At 42.8% G+C, this 27,491-nt stretch overlaps 1 protein-coding gene across 5 annotated transcripts in view; it reads left to right on the top strand.

Moving 5' to 3' along the window:
- The window catches only part of BCL9 (BCL9 transcription coactivator), an 85,325-nt gene that overhangs the window by 42,315 nt on the left and 15,519 nt on the right, over nt 1–27,491 (top strand). For 2 of the 5 annotated variants that reach the window (XM_033416560.2, XM_033416556.2), the window contains exons 1-3: nt 17,363–17,569; nt 21,376–21,511; nt 23,413–23,504. The gene's annotated coding sequence lies outside the window, so the exon portion shown is untranslated. Of the gene's footprint in view, nt 1–17,362; nt 17,570–21,375; nt 21,512–23,412; nt 23,505–27,491 lie in introns of those variants that run through there. The other 3 variants (XM_004285806.4, XM_033416558.2, XM_033416559.2) reach the window with 3 other exon arrangements.

The following is a 27,491-nucleotide window of genomic DNA, read 5'->3' as shown; positions in this document are numbered from 1 at the left end:
TTATCTTTAAGTGTGTGTGTGAGTGTGTGTGTGTGTGTGTGTGTGTGTGTGTGTATTCCTTGTGGATGTCCACTTTTGTTGTTCCTGATTAAGTCTGTACAGTACACACATCCTGGCTGGATTTTTGGCTTTATATTTTTTTGTTCTTCCAGTGTTTTACTCCTTTACCATTGTAAATTTCAGTAGCATCTCCCCTTCTCGTGGTCAATTTGTCAGGAATGTGGTATAAGCTTATCTCCTAAAAGTACACAAATGGTAAGGAACCTTCCTACCAAACAAGAGATAAAGGCCAAAGCCAGGCCTTGCACCTATGTGACCCCAGAACCGTAGTACTCATTTATAACCACTCCAGGTGACAAATAGCATTTGTAACCTAGGAGGTTGGAGGTTTTCTGGCCGAGTAGTATCAACTGGCATAAAAGGAGCAAATCTCTGGAAGGGGCTCCCAGAAGAGCTGTTACATGATGCACAGCCCCTAACCTTCTGTTAACGGCTCACCCCAACCCGACCTTGGTTCACAGTGGAGTTATTTCATTTACCAGGTGTGAAAATTGGATTTTACCACAGAGGAGGGGAGTTATTACCTATCAGGTCTGCTCTTTAGGGGAGCAGAGATTGTGGTGGGATTTATTAAGAGATTTGCTATGCATGGAACATATAATTAGAGATGTGTTCCTTTAAAATGGATGTCCTATCTTTGTCATTTTAGGAGTACTGTTCTTTTCTGTCTGACAGCCTTCTTTCCCGTGTAGGTTGCGCATATCCTACCTAGGATCTGAATATTTTATACAGCACCCTTCTGCCAAGAGCAGGACCTCAGGGGTGTGACAAAGAGTACAGTGTAGGGGGCTGGTGGGGACTGTCTGTAGTTTGGATGCTAATATTAGTCACATATTGATACTAAGAATGGGAGAGGGGGATGATAAAGTAATTTTCATGTTTATTAATTGCTGTCTGGTCCAGGCCTCAGTTTGATAGAGATATTAGGGTCACTCTGAGACTCTCTGATGAAGGAATTCTTGAAAATCAAGGGTTTAGATTTAATTACCTGTTGTTAGAGACAGCCTCAAATTTAGTATCTGGTCAACCATATCTGCTTTTTAGAAAGACACCTTGTTTACTATCATGACGAGGAAGTGGCTGAATTTATTATTGTTTAGCGTTTCCAGCACCTTCGTTCTTGCCAAGTGCCTTGGACTTATTTATGTATGTATATTGGTTGCTCTCACAGCACTCCCATGAGATGAGTGGGTGATAAGTTTTATTATCATCTGCTTTTCCAACGAGGAGGAAACGGGAGCTCCTGAGAAGAGAAGGGGCTTGCCTGGGTTTACAGCTCAGATTGCCCTTCACCTTGTTAGGGGACCCTCAACAAAATGGTGATAAAGGCAGCCCTTGCAGCCTTCCTCTGCCCCATCCCAGTCTTGGTGTGCGACCTGTGCCTCATTTTGTACACCACTAACCAGTGGCTGCTCCCTTAAAAGAAGTATCACTATTCTTGGCCTCTGACTCTGTGCCGCCACTTTACACCTCGACACCTTGCTTCCTCACCTGCTTTATAGTAAAGGCGTCTTCCTCCCCTCCTTTGCTTTTAAAGGCCTTACTGTTTTCCTCACTGCCCAACTCAAATCCCTGGAGTCCTCTGTGACTCAGCCCCTCCATCCACTTCAGTTGCCCAGTGAGCCATGTAGAGTCTGTCATCTGAACGTCTTTCCGTTTGTCCCTTCCCTCCTCTTCCCCCTGCCACTGCCATACTTCATTATACTCCCTACCTGGACGTCTGTAACAGCCCTTACCTCGGTCCCCGTACTCTCCAACCTCATCTCTCCTGTCTCTAAATCTTCGTAAGTACGGCTTTGATAAATACCACTCTCCCTCTGGGTCCATTCTCCGGAGCTCCCCACTGCCTTCCGATTTAAATGCAGATTCTTACCGTGCATTCAAAGCCTACCATCCTTTTAGCCTTCTCTCCTATTAAGTCACTAAACAACTGCGCGTCAAGATATGGGTAACCACACGCTTGCCGGCAGAGGTCCCGACTAGGCGGGTCTGCGTGGCGGCCGGGAACCTGAATTGTTAACACTCATCCCCCCATCCCCCAACCCCCGTCAGGTGCGCCGCGTGCCGCGCGCTCTGGATCACGCGCGGCTCCAGCACCGTTCTTACCAAGCCATATGCTATCGGCCCTGTGCCTGGCTGTGCTGTTCGTTTCTCCTGAAACACTCCCCTCCCTGCCCCATCTCCACCTGTTGAAATTTTTCTCAGGCTTTCAGGCCCAGCTCAAATGTCTCCTCCTTCAAGAAGCCTTTCTGATTGTTCCAGAGGGAGAGGATGCAAACTCCTCAGCATTAAATGTAAGGTCCGTTCACACAGTACAGCCCGGCTATACAATTCCACGTCCCCCACCCCCACCCCCCGTCTCCTGCCGGGTTCCTCCACTATCCCTAAACTCCTACTGAAAATGCATTCTCAGAACAGGCCCTTTTACACATACCTCTGCCAGGAATGCGGTGCCCCTCCCCCTCCTCCTCCCTTCCCCCATCTCTCTCTCTCTCTCCCTCCTCTCCCTTTTTTTTAAAACTTATCCTACTAGACTCAGCTCATGTGTCACTTCCTCCGTGCCACATTCATCGCAACCAACAGTCTTTCTAGGCTCTCCCCGCCCCCACCGGCACTGAGTTACTCCCTCCTCTGTGCTTCCCCGGCCTTTTATACCCCATAGAGAACTCAATGCCAGTAGCTTACTTCGTGTTTTACCTGTTTAACTTAACCCTAGGCAGTGACCTTGACTAAGGTTGTATTCTGTGGACCGAGTGAACAGTCAGTCACTGCTTCTGGAATGCAAGCATGAGGGAGTCTCTTTCCTCCCGAACCATCCCTCCCCCAGAACGATCTTTGCTCTTTGCACTTTCCCCTTAGCATTTCTCTTTCCCCTGTCTTTTCTGTACTTGTTTTATGCCTCCTACTAGATTGCTGGCACCCTTGAGGGGAGAAACCTTGCAGAGTTTCGCTTGCCATCCCCAAGCCTGGTTCCTTACCACTTGCAGGAGCTCAATAAATGTTTGCTTAATTGAATTGTAGGGTGTTGTGCTCAGCTAGCTGCTAAACAGCCCCATTTAAGGGGTTAACTAATAACACTTGGAGAAGTTCTTCTCATCTGGGGGCATTTGCAATTTAATGCGAATCTTAAAAACCCAAAGGAAATGTTCACTAATGGTGGGACCGCAGGCGCAGCAGGGAGGCTCATTTTTGGTGGTGCTGGATGAGGACTGGGGAGTTTTTCCAGCCAGGGAGTCCTTCACCTTTTTTGTGACATGGAACCCCTTGGGCAGTCTGGTGAAGCCTATGGACAGAATAATGATTTTAAACACATAAAACAAAAGAAATTGTGAACAAAAATAGTTATAATGAAATATCAAAATATTAAAGGCATCAAATTTGTGATATAGTATTACATGTGTTTCTTTATTAGAGCATTAATAAAAAAGATCTGCTGGCAGATCTAATAACTACTGTCATTTTGTCGTAGTGATGAGGGTAAGTGATATTTAGGATATCTGCCACAGCTGTAAGATGATGTGAAAAATCTGTGATTCTATTGGTAAAAAGTCATGAATTGCTCTACCTTGATCTCTTGCCTACTACATTCAGAATTGAAGGAAATTATAAATTTCAGTTAGAAGCTAGTGAAAATAAAGGTTTATTTTCCTTTCATCTAAATTCTACCTTGGTGTCCACCTTGCACCCGGGATTGAGAACCCCTGCTGAGCTGACCCCACCCCCACCCCCATATGATGTGGGTGGTAGGTGGTCCTGAAGCCAGTGTTGTTCCAACTTTGGGCTTCCATTCCTATCTTGAGCTCCCTGATTTTTTTTTTTTTTTGCGGTACGCGGGCCTCTCACTGTTGTGGTCCCTCCCGCTTCGGAGCACAGGCTCCGGACGCACAGGCTCAGCGGCCATGGCTCACGGGCCCAGACGCTCTGCGTCACGCGGGATCTCCCCGGACCGGGGCACAAACCCGCATCCCCTGCATCGGCAGGTGGACTCTCAACCACTGCGCCACCAGGGAAGCCCGAGCTCCCTGCTTTTTGAATCTTTTTTTTTTTAATCCTTTATTTTCACAGCCAAGGTCTGTAGTCTAATTTTGCTTCATTTATACCAGAAATGTGACAGAAGGAGAAACAAAAAGGATTGTCAGGCCTTGGGGGAGGGAAGACATCTTTAGTCCCTAGCCTGGGAGGGTCTCTTCCCCAAAGTTCTAAGCTTTGGGTAGGGATGGGGTGGGGGCAGGAGGAGGAAGGGTCCACTAATTCTGAGGTGAGAAAGCAGTTGTAGAGGTTACCTGAGTCTCTGCTGGCTCCTAAATTCAGAAGTCAATATTGGGGCCAAAGAGTCTGATTCCAGGGGTGGTCCAGCATAATATCGATCCTTCTTGGTTGTTAGTAACTAAGTGAAATATCATTGCTCTTGAAAACTGCACTCCCTAATGCTGATGTTACTTCTAATTTGGGTAAAAGTGTTTGTGCAGTTCTCTCTCTCTTTTTTTTTTTGTGCAGTTCTCTTTTTAACATCAAAATACAGGGAACATATTCAGTCCATTCCCAGTTATCCTTGTGTATCTTAGTCACTTAGAGGCAATTTTCCCCCAAGTAGATTTACCCTACTGTTTGCTATGCTGTGGGGCACGTACCTTTGCTCTCAGTGGGTGTATGCTTAGAGAATACAAGTAAATCTGAATATTAGCTATAGATGCGTCGCTACCAGGGTAAATACCACATTAGCCCAGGTAAACCATCATCCTTGCCCCTAAATGGTAGTGACACCAAACGTGTGCCATTGGCATCTTCCTTTCTTCCTTTTGTCTTGTGTGCTTTTTTTTTTTCTTTCGTGATCTTATCCATTTTTATTGCTTTGGCTTTCACCTCTGCACCTCTAGCCTACCCTCTTACCTGGTGGGACATCTCCACTTTAGTGTTTAATGGTCACCTGTGATTCTAAAACTTAACTCTCTTTCTGCCTTCACAAACCAGCTTCACGTTTCTAAAGAACATCTTTATTGAGATACAATTTGCATACCGTAATTTCACCCATTTTAAGTGTATGGATCAATGATTTTTTGGTAAATTTACAGTGTTGTGCAGCCATCACCAAAATCCAGTTTTATAACATATACTTCACCCCCAAAAGATTCCTCATACTCATTGGCAGTTGATCCTTATTCCCAGTCCCACTAAATGTGCTTTCTGTCTTCATAGATTTGCTTTTTCTGGACATTTCATGTCAATAAACTTATACAATATATAGTCTTTTGTATCTGGCTTCTTTCACTTAGCGTAGTGATTTTGAGGTGCATCCATGTTATAGTACGTATCAGTACTTGATTATTTTTTATTGTTGAACGTATTCCATCGTATGGATGTACCACATTTTATTTATCCATTCAACAGTTGATGGATATTTGGATTGTTTCCGTACTTTGGCTATTGAGAATAATGCTGCTGTAGAGCATTCGCATACAATTCTTTGTGGACATATAGGAGTGGAATTGCTGGGTCATATGGTAAATTATGTTTAACTTTTTAAGAAACTACTAAACTGTTTACAAAGGCGGCTGCACCATTTTCCCTTCCCACAGCCATGTATGAGAGTTACAGCGTCTCTCCATTGTCACAACACTTGATATTGTCTGTCTTTTTTAAAATCCATCCTGTGTTGGTGTGTAGTGTTATCTTACTGTGGACCAGTACCATTTTTGAACCACTCTCATTTCTGGCCACAATGCCCCTCTTTTCACCAATTTTATGGCTAGAAGCCAAACTTAAGCTATTTTTTCTTCCTCTTATATTTACATGCTGCAGAAGTGAGTTGCTATAACCTTCCTCAGATAGCCCCTGGCCTTGCCACCTCTTCATTCCCCCTCACACTATGCTACCTGGCTCTGCATCATCTCTACACACTAGTCTTCCAGCTGCTCTTCTTGCTGGTTGAAGCTCTCTCTTCAAATTGTCCTTCCTGTAGTTGCAGATTCATTATTAGAATAGTAACATGAAAAGGGCATGTGTGGATGTGGAATCTGGGGATCTGTGCTCTAGTCCAGGAATCACCCTCGTTATCACATGACCTTGAATTAGTTCTGTAACTTATCTGAGCCCAGCCTCCTTCATTAAGTTACGTAACCTCTCTTAACACCAGTTAGGAGAGCCCCAGTTTCCTCATGTGCAAGTAAGGAGCCTATCTTATAGAGTTGTTATGAACCAACCATACAATCCATGTAAAGGTCTTAGCATAGTGCCAGGTGTATGGGGAACACTCAATCAGTGCTGGCTAATATTATTATTCTAATGATTATTATGACTACTATTATTATTCACTATGCTGGAGGTATCTTCCAAACCTGTCACATGGTTATCATAAGGACCAGCTGTTGCTATGAATGTGAAAATGCTTTGAAAAATACCATGTATGTTGCAGTGGTATTATTATTACACAGTTTTTCCCTTGGTCAAAGAGAGAGGCTGTGTAGGATAGCAGCAAGGGCACAGGCGTTGCCGCCAGCCTAGCATTCAAGTCTGGACTGAGCTGTTTAACTATTGTGAGGCTTGAGCAAGCCATTTAACCTCTTCATTTTGGTTTTCTCACCTGTAAAATGGGTGTAATTATAAATCACATGCAGGATGATACTGAAAGGAAGGTCCTGGTTCCACGAGCAGTGTTCAGTAAACTATGACTTTTTCTTATTAGTGGAGATTTAGAATGTTGTTTTAGCTATATAAATGCATATATACACATGTTTTTGGTTCTGTTTTGATAAATATAGGCATCTATTGCAATATTTGCTAGTATTTTCAAATACACGTATCTTTGTTAAATGTCTACCAGTAAATGACATTATAAAAATTATTCATAGAAAAGCTGTAAATTTTTTTTTGTTTTTGTTTTGTTTTTTGAGGCTGTAAATTTTTAAGCATGGTACTTTTCTTTTTACAATATTATTTTATTTAGAATGAACAATCTTTTGGTTGAAAGTTACCAACAGGATAAATCATGAAGAAAAAGTAAGCATGTTACTTTTATAATACTAGGGGTTTTGTTACTCTTTTTTTAATTGAAGTATAGTTACTGTATAATATTATATACGTTACAGGTGTACAATATAGTGATTCACAATTTTTAAAGGTTATATATACTCCATTTATAATTATTATAAAGTATTGGCTACATTCCACATGTTGTAGAATCTATCCTTATAGCTTATTTTATGTGGCTTTTTTTTAAACTCACAGTGTATCCTTCTTGCATGCTTTCTCTAAATTATATTTTGTGTCATGAATTCCCAACTTATTTAACCAATTGTATGCCCATTGCATCCTAATACCTGCACTGAAGAGAGGCTGTAGTGTGGGGTGATTGAGAGCTTTCACCTCAGGTTGACTTGGGTTATAATCTCAGCCCCCAATTAGCTGCACGATTTAGGACAGTTACATACTCCTTGAACCATCTGAGCCCTGAACTGTAAAATGAGAATAACAGATCATACCTCATGACGTTATTATGGGTATTAAGTGAGACAATATAAACATAGTGCTCAGAATAGTGCTTGTTACAGGCACATACTAAATACTCAATAATGGACAGCTGTCATTATGGTTGTTGGAAATGACCTTTACTGTTGTAATTTTTGGTCCACACATATGCTATTCTCTTTTCAGTCCGTGGCTTGCTCCTTGTCTCTCTTCCTCTGGGGTCATTGTCCCCTCCTGGAACTGCCCAAATCCTATTCTTCAAGGCCCAGTTCAACTTCTGACCCTTCAAATTATTGCTTGCTACTCCAGACTTTCCTCACTGCTTTTTTTTTTTTTCCTTCAAGTCTAGAGTTTGTGTCATGTCTGTAATACAATTTAGGAATTAATTGTTATTGAAATCTTTTTTTTTTTTTTTTTTTGCGGTACGCGGGCCTCTCACTCTTGCGGCCTCTCCCGTTGCGGAGCACAGGCTCCGGATGCGCAGGCTCAGCGGCCATGGCTCACGGGCCCAGCCGCTCCGCAGCATGTGGGATCTTCCCAGACCGGGGCACGAACCCGTGTCCCCTGCATCGGCAGGCGGACTCTCAACCCCTGCGCCACCAGGGAAGCCCTGAAATCTTTTTGCTTCCTCAATTGGACTGTAAGGTCCCTGAGAGGGACTATTTCTTCAGCCTCTAATGAAATTCTCACTCTAATGAAATTCTCACTCTACTTAATTTGGCACTAAGACAGATAGTAGGTATTTATTAATTTTTGATCATGAAGAAAGCCAACATGTAAAAGTCATTATGAAATTTTAAAACCAGGGATACTTGGTCACCTGTATAGTCTCCTTCATTAATAAGAATCAAGATGTATCCTGAAAAGAATGATTTATTCCAAAACACAGCACAGAGTGGAGAAAGGAGTGGTGGATGAAGAGTCCCAAAGTCAAGATCAGCACTGTTTGTTAAGTTAGTAAAGCCTGTCTTTACTGACACAAATGACCTTGTTTTTGTTGTCCTCATTACTTCTTGTCATCTCTCTCCTATCTCACCTCTTTCTCCAATCCCAGAGGACCTACTGCCCTCAGAAAGCCCTCTGAGTATCTCCTTCTAGCTTAAGTTTCTGGGGAAGGTTCTCCAAGCTTCAGAATTAGCCTTTTCTTTCTTCTCCATAATATTTCCTCAGTACACGTGGCAGTTAAGAAAGATAGAGGTCTGGCCAGATAAATTATTAAAATAAAACAGGGCGAACGCCCTATTATGTTCCTTCCCAAGGGATTGGGGAAGTGACATCTTAAATCCAAAGGTATGAATTTCTTTCTTTCTTTTTCTTTCTTTCTTTCTTTCTTTGCAGAGCATGGGCTCTAGGCATGCGAGCTTCAGTAGTTTTGGCACGTGGGCTCAGTAGTTGTGGCTCATGGGCTCAGTAGCTGTGGTGCACAGGCTTAGTTGCTCCGCAGCATGTGGGATCTTCCTGGACTAGGGATCAAACCCGTGTCCCCTGCATTAGCAGGCAGATTCTTAACCACTGTGCCATCAGGGAAGTCCCCCAAAGGTATGAATTTCTAATGATAGAATTTAAAGGAGTGTATTCGGAGAGTTGAAGAGATACCAGTGAGTGAGATTTGATGTCAGAATAAGTGAAGTATTGAGGAGATGGCCTTTTTAGTGCTCCAAAAATCTCTCCGAAGGCCAATCCCATTGTGGATAATCCAGAGATGAACAAATGTAATAATAATAACCAACATTTATTGGGCACTTACTGTATGCCAGGCACTATTCCTAGACATCTACATTAGTCATTCATTTGTTCCACATACTACCCTGTGAGGAAATACTATCATTACTCCATTTTATGGAAGAAAAAACTCGACCCTAGAGAAGTTAAGTAATTTTTCTAGAGTCGCACAGCCCTCTAATGGCAGAGCTGGGATTCAAAGCTAGGCAGTCTGATTGAGAGCCCCTCCACCCAGAAATGGCTTTTTTGAATCATGAGTCTCCCCTTGTAAACATTCTGGGAAGAGGGAAGAGGCAACTTCATGAGAAAAACCTAGGTATCACCATCATCATCATAATCATAACCATCATCACAGCAAACAAGGCACTGTGCCACTGTGTACAGGGCACTGCATAGAATGCTGAGAAGGCAAAGAGGCATCTGGCCCCACGGCATGTCTGAACCCGACCCCTTCAGGTTGCTTCAAATGCCTCCACTTCCACAAAGCAGTTTCTGCTCACCTCATGGAACTCCCAATAATGTATCTCCTCTGACAGCCACTTTTTGCCTCTGCTCTGCCACTTATTTATTATATTACTTTCTATCTTGTATTGTGGTTATTTATATACATTGTCACACAGCTGAGCCTTTGCACATTGCTGAGTCCTTTGCCTGGCTGACTCCTACGCATTCTTTAAGATTCCACTCAGGTCTTATTGCATTTCCTGACTCTGCTGTCTGGATTAGATACGCCTCCTCTGTGTGCCCCAAATGCCTGGTATTTATCCATATCACAGCATTTACTATACTTGATTATAAATGTTTACTTGTTAGTATTCCTAACTAGATAGATCCCAGATCCTAACATCAGGGAACATGTCCTCTTATTTGAATCTTCAGTACTTTGCACAATACCTGGCACAAATTAAGCATTTACTAAACTTTTTTTTTTCCCAATGAATGAATCTTCCATATAAGTCTAATTATACTTTGAGGACAAAATTGGATATCTGATTCATTTTTTGACCCCCTCAAGATGCCCTGCACCTAGTAGATGCTCAATAAATATAGCAATGACTAAATGACTGCAAAACACAAAGAGGTGTCAGATTCTGCTCTCAGGATATAGGGGAGGATTGGCAACTACAATTGAAGGTAGATGACGTTAAAAGTTTGTGTGTCTAGGCTATGTTCTAAAATTGGTGATATAGACATCTACGACTGAAATTAATGATAAAGAAAATAACGTTTTTTCCTATTGAAGTTTGAAGTTATTTGGCCAGTAAAATGCAGTCCAATATTCAAACCCAGGTCCAGGTGACTCTAAAGCCAATATTGTTCCTGCTATACGACATTGTTGAGATGTTAGCATAGAGGGGCCCTAGCTGGGCCCAGAAGAACCAGTAGGGCTAGGGTAATTAGAGACGAATAGGTACTACACAAATGATAATATACATATTATATATATATTATGATAATTATATCACATATATAATGATATCATATATGATATCATATATCATTATATATGATGATTATATACACACACACACACACACACACACACAGGTCTTTTAGGGAGCTCTATCTGGAAAGAGCATGGAGAATTGACTGATAGGGGGAAAAGCTGGAGGCAGGAATGTCTACTTGGAAATTATTACAACAGTCAGTCTCAACTTGGGAACAGAAAACAAGAAATTGATTTAAGTGGAATTTGTGGACATTGGTGATTGAGAAAAATACATAGACAGCTGGAAACTTTGAGTCAGGGTTACTCCAAAGTTTTGAGCCTAAGTGAGAGGCAGTGAATTCAGAAGTGAGACAATTTTGAAAGATGGTGAGTTTGTTTTTTGATGTGTTAAACTGACTTCTAGGTGGGCAAGCTGAGTGGATAGAAACGCAGGATTTAAGCTCAAGAGAGCGCTGAGCTGGACTTGAAGTTGTGTTGATCACCTGCAAAGAGGTGATGGCTGAAGTTAGGAGAGTGAGAGAGAGAGAGATCCTAGGGAGAAGTGGAGACAGAAAAGATCAAAGAACTAAGGAGTTTAAGGAACATTCAGGGAATGTTCAGGTCAAGGAAGTATTAAAATCAAGAAAGAAGACAGGCCTCTGGCTTCCCTGGTGGCGCAGTGGTTAAGAATCCGCCTGCAAATGCAGGGGACACGGGTTCGAGCCCTGGTCTGGGAGGATCCCACATGCCTCCGAGCAGCTAAGCCTGTGCGCCACAACTATTGATCCTGCGCTCTAGAGCCCGTGGGCCACAACTACTGAGTCCACATGCCACAACTACTGAAGCCCACGCACCTAGAGCCCCGGCTCCGCAATTAGAGAAGCCACCACAATGAGAAGCCCGCGCACCGTAACGAAGAGTAGCCCCCGCTCGCTGCAACTAGAGAAAGACTGCGCGCAGCAACGAAGACCCAGCACAGCCAAAAATAAATTAAATAAATAAATTTAAAAATTAAAAAAAGAAGACAGACCTCTAATTATCTATTCGAAGGAAGTGAAATTACGATCTTGAAGAGATATCTGCACCCCCATGTTCACTGCAGCATTATTTACAACAGCCAAGACATAGAAACAACCTAAGTGCCCATCAAGAGATGAATGAATAAAGAAAATGTGGCGCATATATATATACTATATATATATACTATATATATACACTATATATATATACACACACAATGAAATATTGTTCAACCATAGAAAAGAAGGCAATGTTGCCATTTGCCATAACTTGGATGAAACTTGAGGGCATTATCCTAAGTGAAATAAGTCAGAGAAAGGCAAACACTGTGTGATGTCACTTATATGTGAAATCTAAAAAACGCAGACTCACAAAAACAGAGAACAGATTGGTGGTTACCAGAGGCAGAGGGTAGAGGGTTGGGGGAAATGTGTGAAGGCATTCAAAAGGTAGAAACTTCCAGTTATAAGATAAATAGGTTCTGGGGATGTAATGTACAGCATGGTGACTATAGCCAACAATACTGTATTGCATATTTGAAAGTTGCTAGGAGAGTAGATCTTAAAAGTGCTCATCACACACACAAAAATTGTAACTATGTGAGATAATGGATGTTAACTAAACTTAGTGTGGTAATCATTTCACGATGTATACATATATCAAATCATTATATGTACATCTTAAACTTATACAATGTTATATGTCAATTATATCTCAATGAAGTTGGGGGGTGGGGAGGGAGAAAAAACCAGAATGTCATCGTATCTTGGAATTCAAACTGTAAGAGAGTAAGGAAAGGATATTCATTGGATGGATTTGGTGATTAGGTTTGGCCATACTGGAGAAAGAATTTTGGTAAGTGGTTGGGTTAATTACAGAGGAAGAAAAGGAATTGTGGTAGCAGAGAACGTAGGTTACCCTTTGGATAAGTTGGGAATGAAAAGAAAGGGGAAAAAAAGAGTATTTGTGTAAGAAAGATTTTACTGAAGATACTAAAGTAAAGAGAAAGTAAATGGAAGAGAGAGAACTGAGCAAAACCCTTCTGAGGTGAGATGAGATGACAAGGTTGGTCCTGCAATGTAGGAGAAGTAGTGGATAAAATTTGGAATAATTGCTGTGGGAAATGACATAGGAGGCAATGAGGATGCATAAAAGGATTGCCAAGTAAAAACTAATGAAGTTCAATTGAAGTTTCATCACTTGAAATTTGATTGAGATCCATTTTCTTGTTTTCATGGTTTTTTTCTAGTAATGTCTGCCAGCCCAGGAGTGGAAACAAATGTAGGTACATCTCAGCCTTAGGAATTTCCATTGCTGGGATGATGGGTGGTCAAGGATTCCAAAAGGCAACGTGGCTAATAAGAGCAACCTGGATGCAAACCATGGAGGTGAGGTCAAAGCTGCAGTAGTTGGGTACCAATCACAGAGAGGCTGGGAAGAGATTGTGGGAAGTGGGAAGAGTTCAGCAGTGAAGGCAGAACCCAGGAAAAATAACATAAGTGTATCTGAGGGGCAAAATTCCTAGAGAAATGTCTAGCAGAGTAAAATGAAATGAAGTAGTAGAAATACTCTCCCAGAATTATTCTTGGGAAAGAGGTTAATAATAAGAAATGAAATAGTTAATTAGTGGAAACTGAAGAGGAAAGGGGACATGAGACTGTAAGGACAGATGTGAAGAACTGGCCTGAAGACCAAGAAATCTGGGGAGAAATGGTTAGAGCAGATGGAACACATAGGTTGTTAAGCCATGATGGACTATGGCTAAATTGGAAAGCTGGGGAAAGGGGTCAGCATTTAATGTATCAATCAATTAGGGCTCAGGAATTTGCAGGCTGAATGTCACAAAGCTTGACTTTTAGAAGGCAGGCAATGAGGGTAGGAGGCACAACCATGAAGGTTTGAGTGTGAATGTGAAGGAGAAACATTGGTGGTACTGTCTAAAGGGATCTGAGTGTCACATCACAGATCTGTCAGAGCTTTTACAGATAGGGTGCCTCTAATTCCCAGGTTGTGGAAAGCAGATATGTGGGGACACAGAACAAGACCCAAGCTCACATCAGAGTACCAATGGCCCCAGGTGGAGCTGCAGGAAGGCAGGAGGTGGGAATTTTGATTTTTTCCTTACAAAAGAGACACTTAGCCCTCAATTTTCCTGGCGGGGATGAAGCTCTGGGACTCCCCATTGGCTTAAATGGACTGATGAAAGCTAGGATAGGGAGATTTTTTTCTCCTCCATGGGCAACCTAAAGAAGAAATCCCTTCCTGACTATTTTATTACAGCACTGTGAAAGTCAAGATGCCATTCCATTCTAACCCCTCATTTTCAGTCATAAATGACTATCTTGGTAGTATTCCTTTGGGGTTGAAATTTGCCACTTTTGCTTTAGACAATGAGATAGATGAATTGGTAAGAAACAGTATAAGCAGCAGGAAATCGTGGACAAACTAAGGGCTTTGACCAAGGCCAGGATTTATTAGGGCCTCTTATAAACCTAGCAGCAGCTGCCTGAGTGGGTTCAACCCTTCTGAGTCTTGATCTCATCATTCCTAAGGTAGAATTTCATGTTCTCTCCTACAATAGTAAATATTGTTAGGAATGAATAATCCTTGGAGGTTAGAACAGTGCTGTAGAGTGTTGGACTTAAATTCTAGTCCCTAAAAATGGGCATAATTTTGGCAAGTCATTAAACTTCTATGTCTTAGAATTCTCATCTGTAAAGTAGGAGGTGTTTCTTTCCAACCCTAAAATTTAGGTATACGTTTATCAAGAGCTGAGAGAACAAAAGTGTTTCGAAGGTGGAGTTCACAGGTAGAAAAGACTGGCGGCACACTTAAATAACAGATGCTGTGATTACTTGAAGAACTAAGAAGCCAGACATACAATCCATGTTTGTATCACAGTGAGTGCGTATCATCATTATGAGAAGCAAATTTCAGAAAGTAAAAACTCAAACCCAGATCTCTTTAGTGTTGAAAGCTTTTATTTTTAACAATACTACCATTTGGATTTTAAAAAATGATTTACCTTAGAATTTCTAGAGTGACAGAAATAGTTTGAAGCTTTTATTTAGAGGATGCTTTTAACAATGATTTCATCATTATCCATTAGTATTTATGTATATACAGTGTACTAGATACCTGTACAGCAAAATAGAATTCTTTCTCAAGTGAGATGGAAATGCATGGAAGTTAGAAAATTCAGAGGAAAGAATTCTAGTAAAAATAGATAAACTATTTCATTACAATAAATAATATTTTAAAGTGCATTTCTATCCCTTGCGCAAGGTAGCTAAATTAACATGACTTTCAGCTTGCTTAAATTCTCAGTATTATTGCTCTTTTAGCCTAGTGTTGCACATTTAATATTCATTTGCTTTTTTCTTCTGGTTCAATAAATAATTCCGAACTTTGACACATATAAAGTGTCAAAGTTAAGTGAGGGTGTAAGGCCTAGTAAAATGGTTAAGACTTTTTTGCATGTGTGTCATTATTATAATGAGCTTGTTTTTTGAGCTCTCTGAGCAGAGGTGATCTGGTTTATTTTAGTAGTGGTTTTCTCTTACAGATAAGTCTGTGAATCCCTTCTTTCCATCTACCTTAGCAATCCCAAATGCTTCTTGTGTATTTCTGGATTTAGTTGTCTTTTCATATGTCCATACCTGACTTTTTCCTCCTGCCTTCTTTTACAGAGGTGCCTACTATGTTTCATCAAATATTCTATCACCAAAATTTGACAAGAAAGCATTTTAATTATTTCCCATTTGGAATCCTTCAATCGATCCTAAATTTATATTGTTTATACCTGCTTTTGTCTTTTTTCTTTATTTATATGCTCAGTTATAACAGAAGACAAAGAGAAAACATCTTGCTATGAAAAAAACAGTTTTTCATAGAATCTAAGCTGGGGAGCCATGGTATAGAAACTTACATGACCAGCTTACAGTTTTAAATGGTTTCTAAAGCTTTATCATTTTGGGCTCTCCTGTACCATCCTTTACAACCAGCACCATTCGTTAAAAGATTGCCCTAAGGAAGGTTTCCTATTTTCTAGACAGGGAAAGTGACATAGAGATAAGTACCTGGTTAAAACCATGGTGATAGAAGCAAAAGCAGAAGAAAATTTATCTACTTCTCTTGGCCATGTTGCCTCCATCTATCTTCGGGGAGAATACGCAGTACATTATAACATAAGCAGTCTTCGCTTAACTGATTCAGAAAAGCTGCCGGGCCAGTGCATATAGTTGCAGAAACATCTTAGATCAAGACTCTACAAACACAGAGATGTAACACTGTGTTCTGGGGAGGGCTGTGGAGCAGACAGGTCTGTAATAACAGTTGGGCAGGGCAGCAACAAGGGCCACAAAGATAAAACAGGAGTAGTGGGAATCTGAGCTTTATTCAGCAACATGCGCTCACCATGATGCCATCATTTTTCCTTCTAAGAAAAAGTGCAGTCTAATGGGTTACCCTCTCACTTCACAGGGGACAGTGCCGGGATGCCCGGGCTTTGAGCTCTCCAAAGCACAGGCCTTCCAAAAATCAGGGAAGTGATGCTGCGATTAAAAAAGCGGTTGTGAAGCTATTCGAGGATCTAGGTAGAGGTCCTCAATGGGCACTAGGTAGCGATGCGTGAGCGGGGCTGGGCCGGGCCCCATAAGTAAGGGGAAACCCTGCACCAGCCAACGCATCTGCAGGACCTGGCGAGAATGTGCTTTGGAGAAGCTGGAGGAGAGTTCAACCCCAAGAGGGGCCTGCACCCTTGGGAGGGGAGAAAGCCGGTAACAGCAAAGGCAGTGCAGAGATTGAGGGGTGAAGACAAGGGACGGGAGAGGGGATGGGGCAGGGTGGAACCGCATCCGGGAGGTGCGCGGGGGGTCGCCTTGAAGATTGAGGACTAGGCCGGGACCAGGACAGCAGGGAAGTGTGAGGGAAAGACCCCTTCCTTTGGCAGCTCCCAATGTATTTCTGTCAAAGATGGCCAAATTCCACGCTGCCCTTCCCCCCTCCGCGCCTTTTCCACTGGGTTGCTTCTCAATGCTGCGAGAGGCGGTGGGGAGGTCCGGGTGAATGTGTGCGTGGGGAGGAAGGTGCGGGAAAGAAGCGACCCTCCCTGGCCGCCCCTCCCACCCCACCGGTCTTTTGGGAGGTTCTTTTAGTTGAGAAAGGGGGCTCTGCCGCTTTAAGGTGGGGAATAGGCGTCACCTCTGGCCGGGTGACGAACTGGGGCGGGGACCTGGTGGGCGTGTCCATGCAAAGCAGGAGGTGGTGCCGGCGGGGGGCGGCTCCATAGTAAAATATTGGAGGGAGGGGCGGGGTCGAGGAGGCGAGGCTACTTGGTGGGCGGGGCGAAGGGGGCGGTGCCTCTTCGGGAAGGCAGGGGAGGGGGAGGAGGAAGCGGCCGGTTGGTACCATTACGCGCGTTCCGGAAGGGGGACAAGTGACATTCCCTTGGAGGGGGGCGGGCCCTTCCCGGCGGCGGGGCCCTTACTGAGGCGGGGAGGGGCGTTCCCCCTTCCCCCGCCGGGCGGAACGTCGGGGCCGGGGGGAGGGGGCACTCCTTCGCTCGCGTCAGAGGCGGGGCCGGCGGTACCTTTCGTGGCGCGGTGCGGCTGGGGGAGGGCCGAGGGGAGGGGGAAGGGGCGGTACCAGGAGGGGGGTGCCGGAAAGGGGGAGGCGCCGGCGGACAATGGAGCCTATGTGTGCTTGCGGGAGTGGGACGGCGCCGCCGCCGCCGCTGCCGCCGCCGGGGGGAGACGCTGCGCCGCCGCTGCCGCTGGCCCGGGCCCCGGCCCCCCGGGGCTGAGAGCCGCCCCGGACCGAAGCCCCCTCCCCTACTCTGTTCCTCCTCTCCCCTCCCCCACTCCTGCCTCGGGGGTAAGTGGCACCTCAGGGGGAGGGGGAGGGGAAGGACCGAAGCCGGGGGTGGGGGGGCCGGGTCCGCGTCCGCGTGTTTTGAGCGGGTTTGAGGGCAGGGGTAGCGAAAGCCGCGAAGGGCTGGGGGGGTGGGGTGAGGGGAGAGAAGCGGTGGGGGTCGAGGTCGTAGATTTAGAGTTGAGTCTAGAGAAACCTGTAGGGGGAGATGGGGGGGCGTCCTCTGCCCACCGCTCACTGAGTGGTGGGGAGAGACGGAGGCATCTCTCGGTTTATTTTTTAGAGGATGTGTCCCAGGCGGTGCTTGGAGAGATTAAACGATGAGATGGGACGGTCCCAGGGTCCTGGGATGAAGGGGCATTCGAGGGGCGAGATGGAGAGCTAAATGAGGGAATTCGAGTTGAGTCTGGTGGGGTCTGTTAGACCCCGGAGATGGATAGTGAAGTACAGGGGACTTTGCAGGCCAGTGACTTGTTGGAGGGTTGGGGAGAAGTGAAAGCGAAGAAGAATGTTCGTGTAGTAAAGGGCTCCAGCAGGTGAGGTGGGGATGTCTAGGTCACTGAGTCATTGTGGGGGTCGTGGACACACCAGTGGTTTCCAAAGTGGAGCTGTAGCCATTAACCTTTGAAAGTTGCAAAGACTATTAAGATGTCACTGGTTAGTGTTGGGCGAGCCTGGTGAAATGGAGATATCCCAAGGAAAAAACAGCAGGGTTGGTTATTATGTTCAGAGGGAAGGGCCAGAGGCCTATAACAGTGTTGCTGGGGGCCTTAGGTGAAGGCTCCCAAGCCTTGAAGGAGGAGGCATGAAATCTGTCCTCCAGAGCCCTGCCCTGTGATAGAGAGGAGTGACTTAGAGCCTAGATTGCAGACAGTTGGGGACTATTAAAGTTTCTAAACAAAGTAGAGAAATGGACATAACTATGTGTTGGTAGCGAGAGACTAAGGTGGGGTAGAATTGGTGCAGAGTTAGACTGTGGTTAGGGCAGACATGGACAGATCCCTGGCAATGACTTTAGTGGGAAAATGATTGAGTGGCTGTGTAAAGAGTTACATTTTGATCAATGGTGTGTGATGGAGTATTTGTTAGCATTTGATATATTCAAGAATTAAGTGTTTATTCTTAGGTCAGAGATCTGGACTCTTGTACACTGAGCACAAAGTGATGAATTAGAATTAGCAGGTAGGAAGGATAAGTAGTTGAGAGTAAGGGGTAGGGGGTGCAAATGAATATTGGTAGATAAGACTCCTTGTGGACAAGAACTTTTCACTCTTCATGGAGATTGTACAACATGGTTGTTCTGTTGATTTTGGTTTTTGACTGGATACTAATGATATGGGAAGGTTTAACAAGGATTTAGTGTGAACAATGTTATGGTCCTAAGTACAAATTTAAGAAAGACCTCCTTACTAACTATTGAAAAAGACCCAATCTGTAAAACACAGAAATGGGTTAATAAAAGCAGTTAGTTGGCATAAGGATGCTTTGGGGAATGAGGATTCCATTAATTAGTGGTTTCGATAAGAGAAAATTTAATGCAGAGTTGAGATAGGGATGACCTTTCATAGTTTTAGAATCTAGGATCTAATGGTATTGAACCATTAGAATATTATTTTGTAATAACAGTGTTGAATGTAAGATGATAATAGTTCCTAAACATAACGGTAGATCGATAAGAAGGTCATTGACTAAAAGATGAAGGAACAATTTCCATACTGTTCTCTTCTTATAAGGCAGGTTTTATGTAGTAACTTGGCTCCTGAGCTAAGGATTCCTGACCTGGATTCTTAGATGACTAGTGTAAGTGAAAAAGCACTTACGTACTTTGGAATTTATTCTATGGGATATTTTTCCCATAGCCTTCAAAAGTGTGTCTGTTCCCATGGATCAAAAGAAAATGCTCTCTGGGCTTCCCTGGTGGCGCAGTGGTTGAGAGTCCGCCTGCCGATGCAGGGGACACGGGTTCGTGCCCCGGTCCGGGAAGATCCCACATGCGGCGGAGCAGCTGGGCCTGTGAGCCACGGCCGCTGAACCTGCGTGTCCCTAGCCTGTGCTCCACAACGGGAGAGGCCACAACAGTGAGAGGCCCGCGTACCGCAAAAAAAAAAAAAAAAGAAAATGCTCTCTGGCTTGTAGGGGAAAAAAGTACAGAGGTTTCACAAGCATTACAATCAACTTAATATTTGATCATGGTGATCTGGTATAGTGGCTAGAGCCTTGAACTTGGAATCAGGAAGCTGGCTTTACCATTGACTTATGTGTGACTTTAAACAAATCTCTCATAATTATTCTCCAGTTTTCCCATTTATGAAGTGGGGATACCACTGCCCTAACCACTCACAATGCATTGCAGCACTTAACAAGTTAATGCTTATCTGCACAGTGCCTTGGACACTTCTGGGAATGAAAGTTTACGTAGCCCAACTTTTTTCTCACTTGTAAAAAACTGCTATCTCTGGAACAGACCAAATTCAGCTTCTGTAACAATTACAGCAGCATGCTTGATCAGGGAACAAAAAGGAGTACCTTATACATCTACCTTGTTCTGTAGTCCAGGTTTTGGTTTTATATTAGTTTTGAAAGGTGATACCTCTTCCCCATTTAGTGGTAAAACAGGATAGTGATGACAATTGTAGAAATGTAAGCAAAGGTCCCCATGAGGGAGTGGGACTGTACTTGCTGTGACTGTTAACCTAGGCTGATGCTGACTCTAAATTTGTGTGACCTTGGACATGTTACTTGGCTTCCTGGTGGCTTAATTTTCTTCAACTATGAAGTACTGCTAATGGAATGACTTACTTGTCTGTCTGCCTTGGTGACTATGTTAGGGTCTATGAAACTTTATATGCTCTAGATCAGAAGTTCTTAATCTTCTACGTCCCATGTTTTCCTTTGGCAATTTAATGAAGCATAGGACCCCTTCTGAGAATCATGTTTTTTAAATGTATGACTTAAAATATATAGAATTACAAATGACACGGAAACAGTTATCAAACTGTTAAACAATTGTAATACAGTAGTTTGTATGTTTACAACACATTAAATAACAAAATGTAGCTTCAGGCCTAATGATACTATAATTTGAAGTAGTGATGAGTGTAAATATTATGTTGAGAGATCTGCAACAACTGTAATGTGATGTGAAGTGTTTTGTGGTTCCTCTTGGTGACATAGTCAGGGGATTGCTAATACTACTGTGGGTTGTTACCTACATTCACAGTTAAAGGTGGTGCTAACTTTTACTTGGAGGTTAGTGAGTGTGAAGATCAAAATTTTCGCCAGCCAGGTTCACAGGTGCCACCCCTCCCAAGTCTCTCCAGAGACCCCTTAAGAGGTCGTGGATCCCAGGTTAAGAGGTCCTGCTGTAGACCAGCTGATTTTTGAAAGTTGAATTATCTAATGGCCACTTGCCTTTTAAGCTTTGTAGTTTTTTTTCAGCATCTTCACCATGCTAAGAACAAGGGCATAGAGAAGATATGAAATAAAAGTCTATTTTACAACCTGTGGTAACTGTTCTTGGTTGGGGAGAAAGTTAAAAACACTGATTAGAATGAGGCTTTTGTGCCTGATGGATTTTGCTTTTCTAAACTTCCCAGTCTTCAATAGGATAGAAGTAGGCTATAGTGCTCCAGCTTCTTGCATTTTGAGTTTTAGTGGTTTTGCCTTCCTTCCCCATTTTTGACCTAATTATTTTCTTACTATTCCTTCTTCCAAATATTGTTTTGGTCACAGAGCATTGGGGAATGGGTGGTTTTCTTTGCCGATGGTGTGATGGGCTATGAACTTTTCCATTCTTCTCATTCCTGTAGGACTGAATGTGGGACTAGCTGGTGTTACTCCACTTTGACCTAAAAATTCCTTTCTGTTTGGGAGGCAGAGATCACCCTTGGAAAGTTCCTCTGTGTCCCAATGTTAGAAGAGAGAGCAAATTGGACATCTTGAAAGGTAAAGAGCCCGATGATGAGCACGCAACTTCTGTGATTCAGTCTGCATTTTGGATTTTGTTTCTGCTTCTGTAGGGTCTCTTGTAAGTTAAAACTATATTTGTTCATTACTGTAGCAGTTCCCAAGGCAGAGGTCATCAAGTTAAATGCAAGTCATAACTGTAAGTTCAATTACCTTGTACTTTTCTATGAACAGGGACTTCTGCAATAAATTATTTCCTAGGAAAGGCAGATGGTAAGAAGTTAAACAAGTATTTATTGTGTCATCATTGATTTGTATGAATGTGAGGCAAGAGTAGCAATACACAAGCCTCAAGCTCATTATAATACACAAATCAACCAGCGTTTATTGAGTTTCTTTTGGGCCCTGAGATGATGACCCTTTCCTCAGGGGGGGTTCCCTGACTATATATAACAGGGAAACAATTTTTAAAGTGTTCTAACAGTGTCATGAATGTAATGCTGTGGGGCCATGGAGGACATTCCTGGGGATAGTTTGGAATCAAGGAAAATTTCACAAAGAAGGGATATTTGTGCTGACTTTTTACTTTGGGTAGCCATTACTCTAAATGATGACAGATGACGTTCGTTTTTGAATGGTTAAATTCTGTCGAAACTCTTGAGCTTGATATAAATTTATTTGCTTGCTTGAAGTTTGTTAGCTTGAAGGACAGTAGGTGAGTTTTTACTCTTTGAATATGAAAACATATATTAGCATTTTGTTTGGACCAAAGTTTTCTATATAAGTCCATAGTATAGTTTTCTTTTCTCCACATGTTTGGGAAAGATTGGTTCTTCCTATTGTGTGCTTTTTCTGAGAGGAAGCCTTTGAGTAGTTGGCATGCCAGAAGTTAAGAATGAGCTAGGAATGGAATCCTGAGGCCTTTTAGTTCCACATTCTAAGTTTGATACTATGCCTTTTATGGTGTAGTGGTCATAGCATAGAAACGAAATTTGTTAAACATGACATAGTTGTAATAAACTTGACTTCTTAGAGCAGGAGAGTGGAAAAGGATCATTGGAAGAGTTGAAATCGGAATTATAGAGGTGATTCTGACCTAAGTTAGACTAATTTGTGAATTTATTTACAACTTTGTGGTAACCTTATAGAGTTTCCTTTTAAAGATTCCTAAATAATTTGGCCTTAGGACAATCTGGAACTTGGTTCTTCCTTGCCATTTCAAAACTATAAATTCTGGGCAAAGGGGGAGGCTTGGTGTTATAATTCTAGTTTACAAGGACTAATGTTGGAAATTGTTCTGCCTGGTGAGTTACTTAGTGTTTTATTGAATTATCTAGCTCAAGTCAGTATAGCATTTCACACACAGTAGGCTCTCAAGCAAAGGAAATCATCTGGTCCTGTTGTTCAGTCATATGTTCCCACAAAAGTATGTGAAAATAAATTTCCTTGCTGCATGCTTGCCATGTAGAGTTAGAGTTACAGTTGAGAGTAGGGAGGAACTGTGAATGGTGTGCACTTTGTGAATTCAAAAGTGTATCTGGAGTTTTGAATCTTTCACCTTTACAGTCAACTCTCAGTTCTCTGTACTAATTAGGAATGGGAAGAAGCAAAAATGTGAGGGGTTTTTTTCCTACTAAATGTTCAGAAAAGTAGAAAAATTGATTTTATTTGCTATTAATATTTTTCCAGTTTCTGAAAAGAAAATGTGCAGTTGGGAAGGAGGGAAAGTCACAAGGCCCTTGAGATATCTACAGATTGGATAATATACCCTGTAATAATTGGAAGGTGGTTCTGTTTACATGGGAGGCGATAACTTCCTCTTAAACTAATACTCTAGAATAAATAGGAAACCTATTCTTCTCTTAAGATAGTAACAATGATGCTATTGATTTTTTTTTAATCACTTAGAAACTCTTCTTCTTTATTTTATCCTCATCCAGGTGAGGGTCACCTTTGAGACAGGGGTTCCTGGACTCCGCAAGCTCCTCCCCTCCAGGATGAGCACTGCTGTATCGTGACCCTTGGGGTTTTGGTGAGTAGCCTGACGGATGATAGCACTAGAGAGCATGCGTGGCTTAGAAAGATGATCTTGGGGGAAAGCTTCAACTTTTATTCAACAGATATTTTTTGAGCAAATAGCACGTGTCAGACACTATAGTAAGTGCTAGGAATACAAGGATGAACAAATCAGTCTTGATCCCTGTCTTCATGGAGTCTAGCATGAGGGATGAATGTTACGCAAATGATCACATAATCATACAACATGGGAAATGTTGTGAAGGAAAAACACAGGATGCTATGAAAAGAGTGTAATGGAGAATTTCGTCTAGATTAGTGGCTATACAGTATCCTTTCTCTCTGAAGAAGAAACACTGAAGCTGAGATTTTCTTCACTCAGCAAAAATATTCAACTTGATATGGAAGGTTAGGGGTGAGGGAGAGAGGTGTCAAGAATGACTCCAAATTTCTGTCGTGAGCAGCTGGGTGGATGAAGGTGCCATTTACTAAAACATAGAAAACTGAAGGGAAAATACTTTTGGGAGGGAGGCTATATACAGAAGAAGAATTCATCTTTGTCTTTGTTAGGTTTCAGACATCTAGTGAGATGTCAATTTGGCAGTTGTGTATACAGGTCAGCAGAGCAGAAGCTGAGCCGGAGATGGAAATTTGGGAGTTGTTGGCATGTAAAGAGCTTATAGAATACGAAGAGAAGATGCCCCAGGGTAGAGTCGTGAGGAACTCAAAATTGTAGAGATTGGATAGAGAAGGGGCCAGCAAAGGAAGCAGATGAAGAGTGACTTGAGAGGAATGAGGAAGACTGGGGAGGTGTGGTATTATGGGAACCAAGAGAGGGGAGTTTCAAGAAGGAAGTGATCAACTGGCAGAGTCTACGAGATGGAGTAAGATGAGGTTAGAAAAGCGGTCAGTGGTGACCTTAACAAAAGTCATGGTTTTTGTGATCTGTGGGTAGAAGTTGGTTTAAAATGGTTAAAGGGTGAATGGCAAGTAAGGAACTGAAGACTGTGTCTCATCAACTCTGGTAGAGAATCTTGGCTCCAAAGGGGAATAGAATGCCAGAGCTGGTTTTGTTCTGCTTTAATTTTTTTGTTTTTTTTAATCTGGAAGATACTACAACGTGTCTGAAAGCTGATTGGAAATATCCAGGAGATGCAGGACGTAGAGAGGTGGCCACCGGAGAGAGTGAGGGTGCTCAGTAAGCTGGAAGGGATGGGACCTAGATCACCTGTGGTAGGACTGACCTTTGGGGAGAAGTGGGCTTTTTTTTCGGTTTCATTAATAGGGAAGAAAGATGGGATAGGTACTAATAAAAAGAGATTTGCAGATTTGGTGGTGAGGAATCCTGCCTGGTGACTTCTCTTATCCCTGTTAAGTCCTGGGCAAGGCCATGCACTAGGAGAGGAGGATGATGGTTGGAGACGGCGAAGGTAAGAAATGCCATTAGGCAGGATAGGTGAGCTTGCTAGAGAATGGCAGTAGTCATGGTTAACCTGAATGTTTATGTTGTGCTGCTAAGCATTTTCTGTGTACTGGCTCACCTTGTCCACCAAGTCCATGCTTAGCCAGGCACTGCAGTGATGAAGAGCATGGCCAGTGTCTGGCTGAATGCCAGCTCCACCACTTACTGGGGTGCGATCCAGCTTACTTGGGCAAATTACTTACTGTTTCAGAGCCTCAGTTTCCTCATCTCTAAAATAGGGATAGTAGTAGGACCTGCCTTCTGTGGTTGTTGTGAATGAGTTAGTATGTACACATAGTAAAAATTTTAAGTATTATTTAAGAAGAAAAGAGAGAAAAATTATATAAGCAGATCTTAGAGTTAGGAGATTTAGTTATACTGGGGAAATATCTCACTCTGGCTACAATTAACCATTCTGTGGAAGATCTTTTCTAGTCCTTAAAGGTAAACATTTGAGCACTAACCTGAAAATGTAGGAGCTGAAAGAGTCTCATTTTATTCTTTGGTGTTGTATGATAAGATACTTGGCAGATTTCTTGCTTGGTTGTTTTTGGTGTCAGGCTAAAGCTAGGGTGACTTATTTCAACAACTCCCTTGGATTAGGGGTTAAAGCACCCGGATTTTATTCCCATCACTAGGTGAGCCCACAAGCTTGTTTCAGCCTTCTGTGCTGTCTCTCCACCCGTAAAGTAATGGTAAGGAGATGGCTTAGAGGAAAGAGCAGGTCAGAGAGCACTGATGCGAAACCTGGGAGAAGCCCATTCACACCTGTGTGCTCCGTCCATTCATCTGTAAAATGCCATTGATTATTATTATTAGAAATAATCTTTGCTACCAGCTCATCAGAAATGCCTGGCAGGTTGAGGTGATTTGATATTTGTAATATGTTTAGAGTTTCTTTGGAAGGAGAGTGCAACACAAGTGCCAGGTGTTTCTGCTCTGAGAGGAACTGGGTACATCACCAAGAGTCCAACCACATTCTTAGTACGTCATGCTGAGTATTATAGAAAAACCGAAGAACTTTAAAACAAGGTTCTTGTCTTCAAAGAGCATAGTCTACATAGGGAGATAAAAAATACGCATGGGGGCTTCCCTGGTGGCACAGTGGTTGGGAGTCCACCTGCTGATGCGGGGGACGCGGGTTCGTGTCCCGGTCCAGGAGGGTCCCGCGTGCCGCGGAGCGGCTGGGCCCGTGGGCCATGGCCGCTGGGCCTGCGCGTCCGGAGCCTGTGCTCCGCGGCGGGAGGGGCCGCAGCAGTGAGAGGCCCGCGTACCGCCAAAAAAAAAAAAAAAAAATACACATGGGACTATTCAATTCGACGTATGATTGAGTGCTAGAATGTGTGATGCAGACAGAAAGTACCAGAAGAAGTTACAGATGGGGACTGTATAGGTGATAACTTCTTTTTTTTCCTGAGGTGAATGTTTTCTGATGGCTTTGTCCATGCAAGATTCATTTACCACTTCTGTTTTACCAGTGATTCCCGATGTTTAGTGGGAGGTTACAATATGGTGTATGATCATATATTATGTTGAACTTGACAGCCACAATCAGTTTTATAGTCTAAACTGGAAAAATAAAAAAAGCTAAAGGTGGTGGGGGATAAACATACAACCTTAAATATAATCAAGACCAAAATATTTTTAGGATGCTTTCTCCCAAGTTCAGCATAGAAACATTCCGTAACATTGTATTCTATTTCTTTTTCCTGACTTCTTCATTTAAAAGAAAAAAACGTGATTGTATGCACTCAGAACTTCCATAAATTCCTCTCATGGTCTCAGGTAAAATCGCTGGGACTGTTGCAAATTTCTAAATGAAGAAATAGACATCTAACACTTGACAATGACCATATTCAGTGCCAAATCCTAGAATATAATGGACCCTCCCAATTTTAGTCCAGTTCTTGAGCCTCTCAAAGTGTATGTAACACCTAAGCTACTTCTAACTCCCTTTGATTCTTTAGCCACTAATCCTGCATCTAATATCCTCATTCAATCCTATACCCCATGGATAAGATACCAGAAGGTAGAGCGGGAGGTGCGGGGGGACAGTGGTTACCAAAAAACCACATTGGAACTGCCCTGGAAGGACCAGTGACTGAAAGTGTATCTTGGTTTTCCCTGTTTAGGCTTCCCTAAATAAAGGGCTTTCTCATTTGTTCTCTGGCTAGGTTTGGGAATATTTTCTTGACCTTTATGCTTCAAATTAGCCTTGCAAATTGGCTCAAAAAATATCTTAGCCTTCAAAGATGTTCTTTTACCTTCCGCATTATGGATCATTCCCATGCTTACCCATGCCTACAGCTCCTGTCATTAAGCAGTGAGAACACAGGACACGTACTCAGCATAATTTAGTAGAAAGATGATAGAAATCAGGGGACAGAACTGATTGTATTGGCTCAATAGTTGATTTCAGAAGTACCTCCTTTAATGTCTCCCCACCCTGAGGCCCTGAGAATATAAACAGAGAGTAATTTGTTTCATGGTTTGAAATTGGGTTGGGTTGGTTACATTTCAGAGCCATCAGAGGTGAAACAC

This window comes from Orcinus orca, chromosome 1 (genome assembly GCF_937001465.1).
Source record: "Orcinus orca chromosome 1, mOrcOrc1.1, whole genome shotgun sequence".
Taxonomy (NCBI): Eukaryota; Metazoa; Chordata; class Mammalia; order Artiodactyla; family Delphinidae; genus Orcinus; species Orcinus orca.
Note: the sequence above shows the minus strand (reverse complement) of the source record. Positions and strands in the feature narration are given on the sequence as shown.